The sequence below is a fragment of the Bos grunniens genome, chromosome 26 (genome assembly GCF_055505025.1).
Source record: "Bos grunniens cultivar Pamir isolate PY7600 chromosome 26, Bosgru_T2T1.0, whole genome shotgun sequence".
NCBI classification, from domain to species: domain Eukaryota; kingdom Metazoa; phylum Chordata; class Mammalia; order Artiodactyla; family Bovidae; genus Bos; species Bos grunniens.
In genome coordinates this window covers 34,212,579-34,226,404 of record NC_141190.1, presented here as the reverse complement: position 1 = coordinate 34,226,404, position 13,826 = coordinate 34,212,579, and the positions used below count along the sequence as shown (strand labels likewise).

General features: G+C 45.2%; 1 long non-coding RNA gene across 1 annotated transcript; it reads left to right on the top strand.

The window, feature by feature from the left end:
- Positions 1-71: 71 nt before the first annotated feature.
- LOC147344360 (uncharacterized) lies at positions 72-13,795 on the top strand. The gene is made up of 3 exons (XR_015155353.1): positions 72-1,788; positions 6,765-8,282; positions 9,026-13,795. It is a non-coding gene; the product is annotated as an uncharacterized LOC147344360 (long non-coding RNA).
- The last annotated feature ends 31 nt before the right edge of the window (positions 13,796-13,826 follow it).

Genomic DNA, 13,826 nt, shown 5'->3' with positions numbered 1-13,826 from the left:
TGCGTGAGGGCTTAGTCGCTTCAGTCATGTCTGACTCTTTGTGATCCCATGGACTATAGTCTTCCAGGCTTCTCTGTCCATGGGATTCTCCAGGCCAGAATACTGGAGTTGTTTGCTATGCCCTCCTCCAGGGGATTTTGCCAATCCCGGGATCAAACCCGGGTTTCATGTCTCCTGCATTGGCTGCTGCTGCTGCTGCTAAGTCACTTCAGTCGTGTCCGACTCTGTGCGACCCCAGAGATGGCAGCCCAACAGGCTCCCCCGTCCCTGGGATTCTCTAGGCAAGAACACTGGAGTGGGTTGCCATTTCCTTCTCCAATGCATGAAAGTGAAAAGTTAAAGTGAAGTCGCTCAGTCGTGTCCAACTCTTAGCGACCCCATGGACAGCAGCCTTCCAGGCTCCTCTGTCCATGGGATTTTCCAGGCAAGAGTACTGGAGTGGGGCGCCGTTGCCTTCTCCGCCTGCATTGGCAGGCAGGATTGGCAGGCAGATTCTTTACCACTAGCACCAACTAGGAAGCCCCAAAACTCCGGTAAGTGAAACCATTATAGCTTAATTTGGTATTTGGAAATGTGTTCATAGACACCAAAAATAAAAGACATCAGACACATTTATTCAATCATTTTTTAAAAAATTCCTACCATGTGCAGTCTGTGTTCTAGGCACTGGAGACAGAGTGATGAATAGGGTGAGCCCTGTTTAGTAAGTAATCAAATAAATTTCTAAGAAAAAGTTCAGAGTTATATATGCCATAAAAGAACAGGTGAGGGGATATGGAGTGAGTACAGAAACTTCTGTCTTAGATACTTAGGTAAGATTTTTATAAGGTGGTGACATAAGAGCATAGATTAAAAGATAAAGAGCCAGCCATTGTGTATACGTTAATAGTAAGTATAATAAAATGTATTATCCTTGTAATAAATCCTATAAAAACTTCTTTAGTTCATTCATTTGTTACTGAGGGATTTAGCCTCACAGAACCCTGGCAGCCAGTAACTAGCTGGTGTGAGGTTGTTGCTCCTATATCCTGTGATCCATCCTAAAGTCAGTGAGGCAGGCAGTTGGGAATGGTGTGGTGTGATGAGAGGGAAGGAAGGACCAGCAGGGAGTGCAAGAATGAGTTGGAATCTGACTGGTCTCTCGATGCCTTTAAGCCTCCATCCTCAGCGCCCTTGGTCACAGGGCTAGGTGTTCCCCTGGCCAGGAGCTGGAGTTGCTGAAGGAAGAGACCCTGTGGGAACTGAAGGAACTGGGGCTCAGCCTCTGGCTAACAAAGCAGAGCCAGCAGAGAAGCATGGTCTGGAGCGAGCTATGCCTGCACCTCGTAGCCTACTTTCCTAGCAAAAAATACTACTGCCTCCAAACCACACTTAGGACCGTGGGCCGTGCTAACCCAGAACTATGCATGCAGCTACGCTCGTCTAAGACAGACATTCAGCTTAACTGAGCTGACACAGTACGAAACACAGGATGACCTGCTGGAAACACAGGATGACCAGGGTGGTTTGTCTTCCTCATCTTTGTTTAGGTCCTGTCCCATCAGTGACGACCTACCTAACATTGCAGCCAGTTTCTGCTGGGCCAAACACAACCCTTCTAAATCCTCTCTAATGTCTCTTTACTTTCCATAGCACTCATCACCTTCTTTTTTTTTTTTTTGCCTCACTCTACACCATGCAAGATCTTAGTTCCCTGACCAGGGATTGAACCCATGCCCTTGAAGTGGAAGCACAGAGTCCCAACTACTGGACTACCAGGGAATTCCCACTCATCACCTTCGTATATGTGTGAGTGTTTAGTTGCTCAATTGTGTCTGACTCTTTGCCACACGCCTGCCAGGATCCTCTGTCCATAGGATTCTTCAGGCAAGAATACTGGAGTGGGTAGTCATTCCTTTCTCCAAGGGATCTTCCTGACCCAGGGTTCAAACCTGGGTCTCCTGCATTGCAGGCAGATTCTTTACTGACTGAACCACCGGGGAAGGCCCACCTTATTATATGAAAGTGAAAGTCACTCAGTCATGTCCGATTGTTTGCGACCCCATGGACTATACATTCTGTGAAATTCTCCAGGCCAGAATACTGGAGTGGGAAGCCTTTCCTTTCTCCAGGGGATCTTCCCAATTCAGGGATCGAACCCAGGTCTCCTGAATTGCAGGCAGATTCTTGACCAGCTGAGCCACAAGGGGAGCCCTAGAATACTGGAGTGGGTAGCCTATCCCTTCTCCAGCAGATCTTCCCGACTCAGAATCGAACCAGAGTCTCCTGCATTGCAGGCGGATTCTTTACCAACTGAGCTATGAGGGAAACGCCTACTCAATTATTATTATTACCATGCTTATTGCTTGCTGTTTATTTCCCATCAGTAGAACGGAAGTTCCACAAGAGCATAAGTATTTTTCCAACCACGATGTGTCCCAAACACCATGCACAGCTCCATCCCTGAGCAGGCCCTTAGGACTTGCTGTTGAAGGAAGGAGAATAATTGAGAGGGTCAGAGATGAGTCTGGAAAAGTCAGCAGTGGCCAGGTCAATAGAATGGATTGTGTTTTAAATGTGGTGAGAAGCCTTTGGGAGTTCTCAGTGGAGGAGTCAGGTGTTCAATTGGACATGTTTTAAAGATCACGCTGGCAAAGTGTGTGTGTGTGAAGGGGTGGGCATGAGGACTATGGGAGGTGGGAAGCCCAGGTAGAAAGTGATCACCGTTGTCTAGCTGGGGATAGTTTGGACTATGATGTTTGCAAAGAAGTGGGGGCAAGTTGTCAGACTCAAAATGTATTTTGAGGGTCAAGCTGTCAGCACTTGTCAGTGGGTTGGATGTGCAAGATGAGGGTGGTTCAGGGTTTTAGCCTGAAATATGGAGTGAAATGGTGGGGGCCCATTGGCAGAGTGGAGACTGGAGAGGAGCAGGTTTGAAGAGAGAGGCCCAGATTTTCATTTATTTATTCAGCAAGTATCTACTGAGCCCCTGCCATGTGCTGGGCACTGTCTTAGGAATACAACACTGAACAAACTGGACTAAAAGCCTTGCCCTCAGGGAGCTTACATTCTAGTGGGAGAGAAAAAACAGCAAACAGGCAAGTCAGTATGATATAGCGTGTTGAGAAGTGATGGGAAGTAGGGATTGGGGAGGGGATAGGGAGTGTGAAGGATGTAAAATTAGGAGGCTTGTTTAACATGGGGCCTTTGGTAAAGACTTGAGGAAGTGAGGGAGAGAGTCACGTGGACATCCCATAAAAGAACTTTCCAGGCAGATGGAATAGCAAGTTCTCCTAAGGTTGAGCCTGTCTGCCGTGTTTCAGAAACAGCAAAGAGGCCAGCATGGCAGTGGGGAGAGCAGGGAGAGAGGAGAACAGGAAAGTGATTGGCTGGGCACACAGATCAGACCATTTTGGGGATTTCTACTTGGCATGAGATGCGAAGCCTCCAGAGCAGAGAAGTGACATGAGCCAATCTAACCTCTAACCTAAGGTTTGAGACACCCATTGGACTTCCTAGTGGAGATGTCAAGGAGAGAGTTGGATGTGAGTCTGGAGCTCAGGGAAGAGATCATAGCTGGATTTGGGTGTGATCAGAGTATAACAGTATTGAATGCCAGGGATGCCAGCCAGAGAAACATTAATTACAGAGGAGAGCAAATAACGGCAGCAAATGTCCAAGAAGAAAGTGTCATGTGAGGGGACTCAGGCCACCTGTAGTTACTCTGGTTCTGCTTGTTTCAAGTTGGGGGGCCACTAATAGGAACCACAAGGCTTCCCAGGTGGGGCTCGTTGTAAAGAACCCACCTGCCAATGCAGGAGACTGTTAGAGATGAGAGTTCGAGCCTTGGGTCGGGAAGATCCCCTGGAGGAGGGCATGGCAACCCACTCCAGTGTTCTTGCCTGGAGAATCCCATGGATAGAGGAGCCTGGCGGGCTACAGTCCATGGGGTCACAGGATGTGACTGGAAGTGACTTAACACCATCACCGGTAGGAACCACGGCTGACCTAATTCATACGCAGTGCTCTGTGGGTTCATAATAAAAGAAGTCTATAAATTCAACATTCAGATTATATGTGTGTGCCTATTGCTGTGACTCTTAAGTGGTTTCAGGTGGACAGATATAGGTAACAAGAACCCAGAAATGACCAGGATTCTCAGCTACAGGTAATTTCCAACCTTTGGTCTGAGAACCATAGGGGCTGCTTTTGGCAGAGGTTGGTGCTTTGAATAATAAGTCCTGTCAAGGTCACAGTCAGTTTGAAGCTTTTTCTAAAAACTTACTCTTGCCTGTTCACAAATGGTCAGGTTCGCAGCCGTGTTCTGGTAAAGCAGCTCTTCTGCATAGGATGGGAGGAACCTGATTTGTTGTGTTTGCTGATTTGCATGATGTAAATACTCTTACCACAGCCAGTCTTAAGGTACCAGTCACTTAACAACTGACTCTCAAAATCCTGCAATTTTGCTGAGTATATAACAGCTGGCTTTGGTGTATCAATATTTTCCTCTCCATAACCCAGGGATAGGCTACACTTCTGCAGCCCCAATTCCTATGGCTTCTCAGATTTTCTCCACTCCCTGTATCCATGCCTCTGGGTCACACTGAAGACAGTCAAGTGGCCAGTACAATGGCCTTTACCTCTGGAATTAGGAATTCCTTTTAGGAGGCTTTCCTGGTGGCTCAGATGGTAAAGAATCTGCCTGCAGTGCAAGAGGCCCAGGTTTGATCCCTCAATTGGGAAGATCCCCTGGAGAAGGGAATGGCAATCCACTCCAATATTCTTGCCTGGAGAATTCCATGGACAGAGGAGCGTGGCAGGCTACAGTCCATGGGGTTGCAAAGAGTCGAAAACGACTGAGTGACTTTCACTTTTCTGTGACAGTCGCTTTTAGCCATGACCCCAGGAAGACATCAGCAAGTGTTTTCTGAACAGAACTGCTGTCCTTGTCATTTCCTACTGCAAGATACTTGTCCTCAGTTCCTTACATAAATGGAACTTTCTACATAATTAGGTTATTTTGAGATCTTCTGCAGGGAGGACCCTGAATCTGATGCTGGGGTTACAATCGGCACATATCTGCCCTTATTGTTTTTTTAAATCAGAATATAATTGCTTTGTAATGTGTTCATTTCTACTGTACAATGAAATTAATCAGCTGTATGTATACGTATATGCCCTCGCTCTTGAACCCCCTCCCACCCCCTCCCCACCCCAGCCGTCTAGGTCATCGCAGAGCCCCAAGCTGAGCGCCCTGCGCTGCACAGCAGCTTCCCACTGGGCACCTATCTCACACTTGGCAGTGCAGTATGTCAACGCCAGTCTCCCAGTTCATCTCATCCTCCCACTGGGCACCTATTTCACACCTGGCAGTGCAGCATGTCAACCCCAGTCTCCCAGTTCATCTCATCCTCCCACTGGGCACCTACTTCACACCTGGCAGTGCAGCATGTCAACCCCAGTCTCCCAGTTCATCTCATCCTCCCTCCCGCCATGTCCACTGGGCACCTACTTCACACTTGGCAGCGCAGTATGTCAACCCCAGTCTCCCAGTTCATCTCATCCTCCCTCCCGCCATGTTCACTGGGCACCTACTTCACACTTGGCAGCGCAGTATGTCAACCCCAGTCTCCCAGTTCATCTCATCCTTCCTCCCACCATGTCCACTGGGCACCTATTTCACACCTGGCAGTGCAGTATGTCAACCCCAGTCTCCCAGTTCATCTCATCCTCCCTCCCGCCATGTCCACTGGGCACCTACTTCACACTTGGCAGCACGGTATGTCAACCCCAATCTCCCAGTTCATCTCATCCTCCCTCCCGCCATGTCCACTGGGCACCTATTTCACACTTGGCAGTGCAGCATGTCAACGCCAGTCTCCCAGTTCATCTCATCCTCCCTCCCGCCATGTCCACTGGGCACCTATTTCACACCTGGCAGTGCAGCATGTCAACCCCAGTCTCCCAGTTCATCTCATCCTCCCACTGGGCACCTATTTCACACCTGGCAGTGCAGCATGTCAACCCCAGTCTCCCAGTTCATCTCATCCTCCCTCCCGCCATGTCCACTGGGCACCTATTTCACACCTGGCAGTGCAGCATGTCAACCCCAGTCTCCCAGTTCATCTCATCCTCCCTCCCGCCATGTCCACTGGGCACCTATTTCACACCTGGCAGTGCAACATGTCAACCCCAGTCTCCCAGTTCATCTCATCCTCCCACTGGGCACCTGCTTCACACTTGGCAGCGCAGTATGTCAACCCCAGTCTCCCAGTTCATCTCATCCTCCCTCCCGCCATGTCCACAGTGTCTGCACCACTATTCCTGTCCAGAGTCTTATTGGAGACTTGAGAAAAATGGAAAGAACACCTAGGAAGGTTATTAGCATTATTCTATGTGCTGTGCACGGGCTAAGTCGCTTCAGTTGTGTCTGACTGTTTGATAGAGCATGGACTGTAGCCCGCCAGCGTCCTCTGTCCATGGGATTTTCCAGGCAACAATACTGGAGTGGGTTGCCATGCCCTGCTCCAGAGAATCTTCCCCACCCACGGATCAAACCCACACCTCTTATATCTCCTGCATTGGCACCCGGATTCTTTACTGCTGTGCCAACTGAGAAACCCATGTCCCCCATGAAAGCTTACCTGAATTTGCCTACAATGAACATCCACCAATCTGTGGCCCTCGTTTTGCATGGAACATTTGCTAACTCTATAATAATATATAATATTATTTAATATTAATAACATTATTATTATATATTATTATTATTATTGTTTCCCCAGAGCACCTTAATGATCAGCCAAAGACTATGGATCTCAGGATTGTCCATTGGAAAAAATACAACCACTGTATATGTGCCAACCATTGTACATGTGCTGTGCTTAGTCACTTCAGGAGTGTCCGATGCTTTTCGACCCCATGAAATGCAGCCCTCCAGGCTTCTCTGTCTATGGGGATTCTCCATGCAAGAATACTAGAGTGGGTTGCCTTGCTCTCCTCCAGCGGTTCTTCTCAACCCAGGGGTTGAACCCAGGTCTCCCACATCGCTGGTGGATTCTTCACCATTTGAGCTACCAGGGAAACCCCAAATTCAATAGTTTAATTCTATGCACTGCTCTCCCCACCCCCACCCAAAATTCCATCCCATTTCTAAAAGTCATGTGTGGACAGTTGAACATCCTTTGGGACTCAGCAGTACTTAAAAGCAGGAAGAGGACTCTTTACTAAACCAATTCACCACGTTTAGAGACCAGCAACCTTTCTCTCATATGCCTATTATTTGGAGAAATGATTCAAGCTCCGGTAGCTGGTCAGCTGGTACCCTACCTGTCACTGCAACCTCCTGTTGCACACTCATCAGCAGACCTGGTGTAAAGCATCTCAGGGGGGTCACGTGGCTGGGAGAAGAAGGAAGACACAGCTACCCCAAAGAGACACCCCATCCAGGTCTACAGGACAAGGAGGCATTTTGTGACCGGTGAAAGACACAAGTGTCTCCTATCACCTTCTTTGTATACATGATACGGTGAAAACGGGAGAAAACGCACAGACCAGAAGACACCCAGACAGTGGGCTGTTCTCACTGACGACATTTGTGCCGCATTCCTCCTCGCCCCTGGAGTGCATTGCGACACTCAGACTGGTGGTTCTGGGAGCCAAGCAGCTGATGGGGGAGCCTCAGGAGGCAGCAGAGACAAATTAATCTTCAGATCCACCAGTTCCCCTGAAACATACCACTTGCTAAACTGAATTTCAAGCCAAGAGCGGCAGTTTTCCACAGCCCAAGTCTGGAAAAGTCTGTGAAACCATGTTGGGTTCGAAACCAAAGTTGGTTTTTTGCTGTTTTTCGTGGAGCACCAGAGGGACAACTCCAGAATTCCAGATGTGAGGCCCCTGGAGGGACGTGTGTGTCCAGGCATCTGCACAGCAGCTTCAGAAAGGCGACCACGGACAGCAGCTAAAAACCACCACTGACGACCTTCTTTCTCTTTTCTTACCTGAACCTCTGGACTTTCTTGTCTGAAAAGAGAGAGGAAAAAAAAAAAGCTGGCACTCATTGTTTTGTTTTCTCAATTTTCTTGTCAACTGACTCATGATAAAAGAATGTCCTTTTCAATCAATTTCAATTCCGCAGAACAGAAAAATAGAGAATTTATAGGCAACTATTGGAAACAAAGGAACCATCTGTTTTTTTAAGTATAATTTTTCTCTGAAATCGTTCTCTCCAAATACTTGGATCATTTATTTTCCCTCACCGCACCACTCTGCAGTGACCCAGAGAACCCCATTGTCCAACCCAGGTAGGTTTCTTTGAAAAGAACCCCTCCTCCCGAGAGTGGGTGGGCTCCCGGAACAGAAGTCTTGTGGGGTAACCAGGACCTCTGTCTCTGCACGGGGAGGGCTTCGTTATCATGGGAAGCAGCCTGGGCGGCTGGTGGAGGTCATCCAAGCCTGGCTATTCCGGTTCATTTGTCATTTTCTAGTGACAGTTTTCACTTTTCGGCCAGGAATCTCCAGGGGTGTTTTAAAACATTGTGACTACAACTCAGTCATGTGCTGGTAGCTGCCACGGACTAAAAATTCACTTATCCGAAAGCCAGAGATGGCTCTGTCAATGGAGATGAGTCTTATGTAAGCCAGGGGATGGCAACAAGTTGTCTCCGAACCTCCCAGCCTCTGGGCTCCGTCCTTCCAACTTTTCAGTATATGATGCTCTCAGTCCCACCGCACATACAGGAACCATTTTGCATCCACGCCAAGGTTGCTGTAGGTCCCTGGTGGAGCCTTGCAATCTGCTCACCAGCCCCTGCCTCAGAGATTTCCCCGGTTCAGACCTGCTGAACTCAGCAGCCACCCTCCTGGACCGTCTCTCGCCTCGGCCTCTCTCCCTCACCCACCCAAGAGCTGACCGCAGCTCCCTTCCCGTGAGACACGCTATCACAAGATTGTGGCACTTGGCCGACTTTCCTGTGGGCTGAAGAGTGGTGGGGTGGAGTCCGATAGAATATTTCAGTCCTGACCTATGCCCAACTTTCCTTTTCAGGCTCTTGGTCTCCTGCTCTGCTGCTGGATCCCTTTTGTTCCCCAGAACTGGTCTTATCCCTCCCAGCTTCTCCCCCATGACTCTTATTCCCAGCCCCGCCTCTCCCTCCTTAGGCTCCCCTGAAATCTTCCTGTCGCACCCACTTTATTTTGCCTCAGTGCTTTCTGAAGTCCCCCTTTCCAGGAAGACTATGGCTGGGCACCCCACCTCCTCCCATGACCAAAAGGCCCATCAAACCCATGAGGGTATTTCCATCCTCATGGATGAAAGAAAGAAGAAAGAGTGAACAGCACAGCGCACTATAGGGGCTCTCCTATAAAGGCCTGACCAGGAATTTGGGTATTAGCCAAATTAGAAGTAGGTTGACGTGGCCTCAACCAAGCCCTTGCCTGGCTCCTGTGGAATTATCTGCATGGGAAACCACTGGTATTTAGTCTACATTTAAAACTTCTATATACCTTACTTTCATTTCTTCTAAAACTGTCTGCTAGGCTTTCATTTCTATTTTTAAAAGGCATGAAAATAAAATCACTGGTTAGTGACGAAGAAGCCACCCAAATTTTCAGTTCTAAAAGGAAAAAATAAGACAGATCAGAGAAATACACCTCAAAGCGTACACAGCTTTTGTTTCTAAACAAAACAGTGGAATTATGAGTTATTTTATTGTCTTATTGGGTTTTTTGCAAATTTTCTATGATAAACATGAATTATTTTATAATATAAAGATGAAAGCTACAAAATTATTATAAGAAAGATTTGCTCCTTTAAAAAAAACAACAACTGTACGTGCCTCCAATAAACCATTTTTACAGAGTTCATCACAGCTAACAACCACACTAACTGGGTTTTTCTCCTTTTAATCATTTGTAGCCCCAGTATGAAATGTATCTGTTTCAAAGTCTCAAATATGGGAATAAATAGCTGATATGCCTAGAGCCTTCTACGAATATATCAGATGACCTTTGCTTTTGTAAACAGCATCCGATGAAGGGAAAAGTCAGTTATCTGACATTGAGAGCTGTGGTCCCTCAACCACCCAGGCAGAACCTTCTCTTTTTAGCACTTCATTTTTAGCTGGTTGAAAGTCATAATTTTTGCCATCGCTGTTACCGCGACTACACCATCACCATCACCATTGTTACCATCATCACCATCATCATTATCCTTTCTTTAACTGAGTACCTACTATGTGCCAGGCTAGATACCTGATATGTGACATACACAATCTCATATGAATATGAATTCTCATTGAGACTCTATAAAGTAAGAATCCTGTCCCTGCCTTATAGCTGAGGAAACAGGCTCAGAGAAACTAAGTTGCTTACCTGATCATTCATGACCAACCCAGCATGAACTATAGTGATTTTTTAAAATTACATAAATATTTTAATTAAATAATAAAATAGATATTACAAAGATTTCTCTCTTTATTTTTTAAATTATGAAATATGATAACACATTTGCAGGTGACTTGGAAAATACAAAACAAATTTACATGTAGTTCCACTATATATTATAATTATTTTTAAAAATTCATTCTTAAAGTATAATGATATTCTTTATAATATTGTATTGGTTTCTGTCACACATCATCATGAACAATTATCTTTTTAAGTAGATACTTTAAGATTTTTAGTTGGAGTTTTAATAACAAACTCTCAAAAATTAATAGAATGGATAGACAGAAAAGTCAGAGGATGTAGTAGACCTGAAAAGCACTATGAACCAATTCAGCATAATTAAAATTTATACATTTTTCACACAACAGCAGGATACGAATCCTATTCAAGTTCCCATAGATTAGAGGAAAGAAAGACAATGTTTAATTCTGCCAACCTCACCCAACAATATAACACAGCAGCTAGCTATATTACTGCAATTCAGTCATTCATCCATCCACTAGGAGAGTCAACAGTTGCTTGATATCCCATCTGTGGAAGGCATAGCCCTAGGAATTAGGAGATCTGCACAAGCATAAAAGGAAGTTCCCTGGACAAATTTAGGAAAGGAAATAAGCCAAGCATAACTATAACCCAAGTCCAAATGTGGCAGATGTGCTAGCAAGGACAAATGCAAAATGGTACGAGAATCCAAAGAAGAAATTACCAGGTGGGAGTGAGTCTGTTTAAGGGAGATCTTCATGGAAGATAACTGTGTTTACTCATTGAACTGAGTAGCAACTCAGTGTATTTCAAATGGAGGGAATGACAGGGGCTAGGGAATTCACATAGCATGCAAAGGGAATTGCAAGGAATCCAATGTAGCTGGAACAAGGGGTAGCCGTGTGTGGGTGAGCAGGGAATGGCTGATTATGGAGGGGACCCTAAGTGATTCACCTGAGGCTTTAAACCTTATTTCAGAGGTGCTTGGGCCAGGCTGTGCAGGAGGACATGACCACAGCTGTGCTTTAGGGAGAGTAACCTACCAAGGGTAGGGTGGTGGGGACTGGATAAAATGAAGCATGGGGTGGATCAAGAGAGTCAGCCTCCCCAACACTGTAAATCAACTGTATTCCAATAAAAATCTTAAAAAGTTAATTAAAAACACACACATATGCAAAATAAAACATGATCTAACAACCACGAAAAAGAGGGTCAGCCCCAAAGACTGGGTGAATGGAGAGACAAAGGAAAGAGATCAGACCTACATTCCAAGCCTGGGTGACCAAAGCCCTCACCATGGCCTGGGCAGCCTGTCATTCTAGACTCTCCTCTCCTTCTGATTTCATTTCCTTCTTATCTCCCGCCTTGTTCACTCTGCTGGTTTCTCTAAACATCAAATACTGGACACATTCAGCCATGAGGACTTCTCTCTTGGCTTGGAAACTCCTCCCCAGATATGTGCAGGGTTCACTCTCTCTCCTCCTCCAAGGCTTTGTCCCAAGGTCACCTCTTTGTTGGGCCCCCCATCCCCCTTATTTTACTATGTTCTTCTCCGTACCAAATATTACTTTCTGACGTAGTATGCACGTTACTTATTGATTATGTTCGATTGTTTATCTTCATCTGGCTTGTTCACTGCTGTATCCCCGCAGCTGGAACAGAGTAAATGCTCATTAAATATTTGTTCAATGGTAATGCTGACACGGACAAAAACTGGGATGTCAGGAAAGAAAGCTAGCATGGGTAAGAGGAGAGATTAGGGCTGGTCTTGAACATTTGGTCTTAGGTGCTGAGGAGTGCTAGGTGGAGAAGTCTTTCTGGCAGCTGGGAATATGTGTCTTGAATGGAGGAGCCAGGTCTGACCTGGGAGCCTGGGAGAAGAAGCTGTCCAAATAGAGACAACAACAAATGAGTTTATTGGAGGGCTGTTTTGGTTTTTTACCTTTTAAAGATGATTACTAGATACTTTCAAATTACACATGTGACTCACATTATATTTCTCTTTTTTTTTTTCCTGAACAGTATTATTTTGAACACAAGCATTTCTTATGATTTTGTGTATGTTTCTTGCTATCTCTTTTTCTTGCAGATTATCAGATATTCTGAAGGGATGATGCAATGTGTCAACAAAGACTCCATCTGCTGTTATATAAGCATCTCTATGCTCAATAAAAGAGAATGATCCTAAGCTCTAGTTATAAAGAACCATGACAAAAAAAATATGAAAATTTTCTAGGCAAAAAAACAGGCTGTTAGTTTATTTTAAATAAATATTTTAGTGACAGTGGTTTTGTTTTAGCATACTGAAAATACTAAGTCCTAGATTATGAACCACCCCCCCATTATATAAATAGATTAGAAGGGCATGTTGGATATGATCTCATTCCTTCATTTGCTCATTCATTTACTCAAAAAGTATTTACATTTCTTTAATATTTAATGTAGTGCTTAATATAATGCTGTAGATAATAAATATGACTTGAGTTTATTCATGCATGTGTTCTTGCATTAATATTCATAGAATAATCACCTCATGCCAGACACTGTAACTTAGGGATATTTGGTGATCCATGAAGATAGTCTCTGCCGACATATTTCTATTGGACACAGCTGGCTAGTCTACTGGGGTTAAAAATTCAACAGCATTTATAAATTTGGCTTTCTGCCTTTCTATCCTTCCTTCTCTCTTTGCTTCCTCTTTCTCGTCCTTTTTCCCTTCCTTCTGTCCTTCCTTCCTTCCTCCCTTTCTCAACAAATGCCTTTCAGCAACTACATTATTTTCTGAATGGACACCTGATTAGTTGATCTTCCATTCTCAGTAAAAGTGAATGCTTTTTATGACACAAAATCATCACATTGCTTTAGCATTTAGTTGCCTGGAACTATCAAAGTCAGTGACATATGTAGTCCGTTAGTTACACTGAGCTCTTAACCTCCCTGTGAGAAAAAGAAACGACATAAATGAGGCTTCTTTTACATCAAGCAGCAAATAAATGAAATCATTTGAAGAAGCCACCTACATGAAGTCCTGGAACTGTAATTACCCAACTTTCTCTTTTGGCAAACAAAGGCTTTCTTGCAATACAGCTGTCTCCCCAGTAATGGTCCTTCCCAGTGGGATGTGGCGAGACTGTGGGTCGCAGGGGCCCAAGACAAAGATGATAGTGATTTGGACATTTGAACTACTGCTCAAGGAGATTCCCAGTGCTCATCTTGGCCGAGATCAGGAGCTGTTTTGGAAGCTGTGAGGTCAGCCTTTAGTCTTTATAGATCTGTAGTGCAGTGAATTTGTTAACTTCTCAGAAAAGTAAAAGAACACTTAATAAAATAAATTGCTTCTACTCCCCTCTGGTTTCTATGAAAAAATAAAATTCAGTATTAAAACTTCTGTAGCAGTGTGGACATCCTTCCTAGAAGAG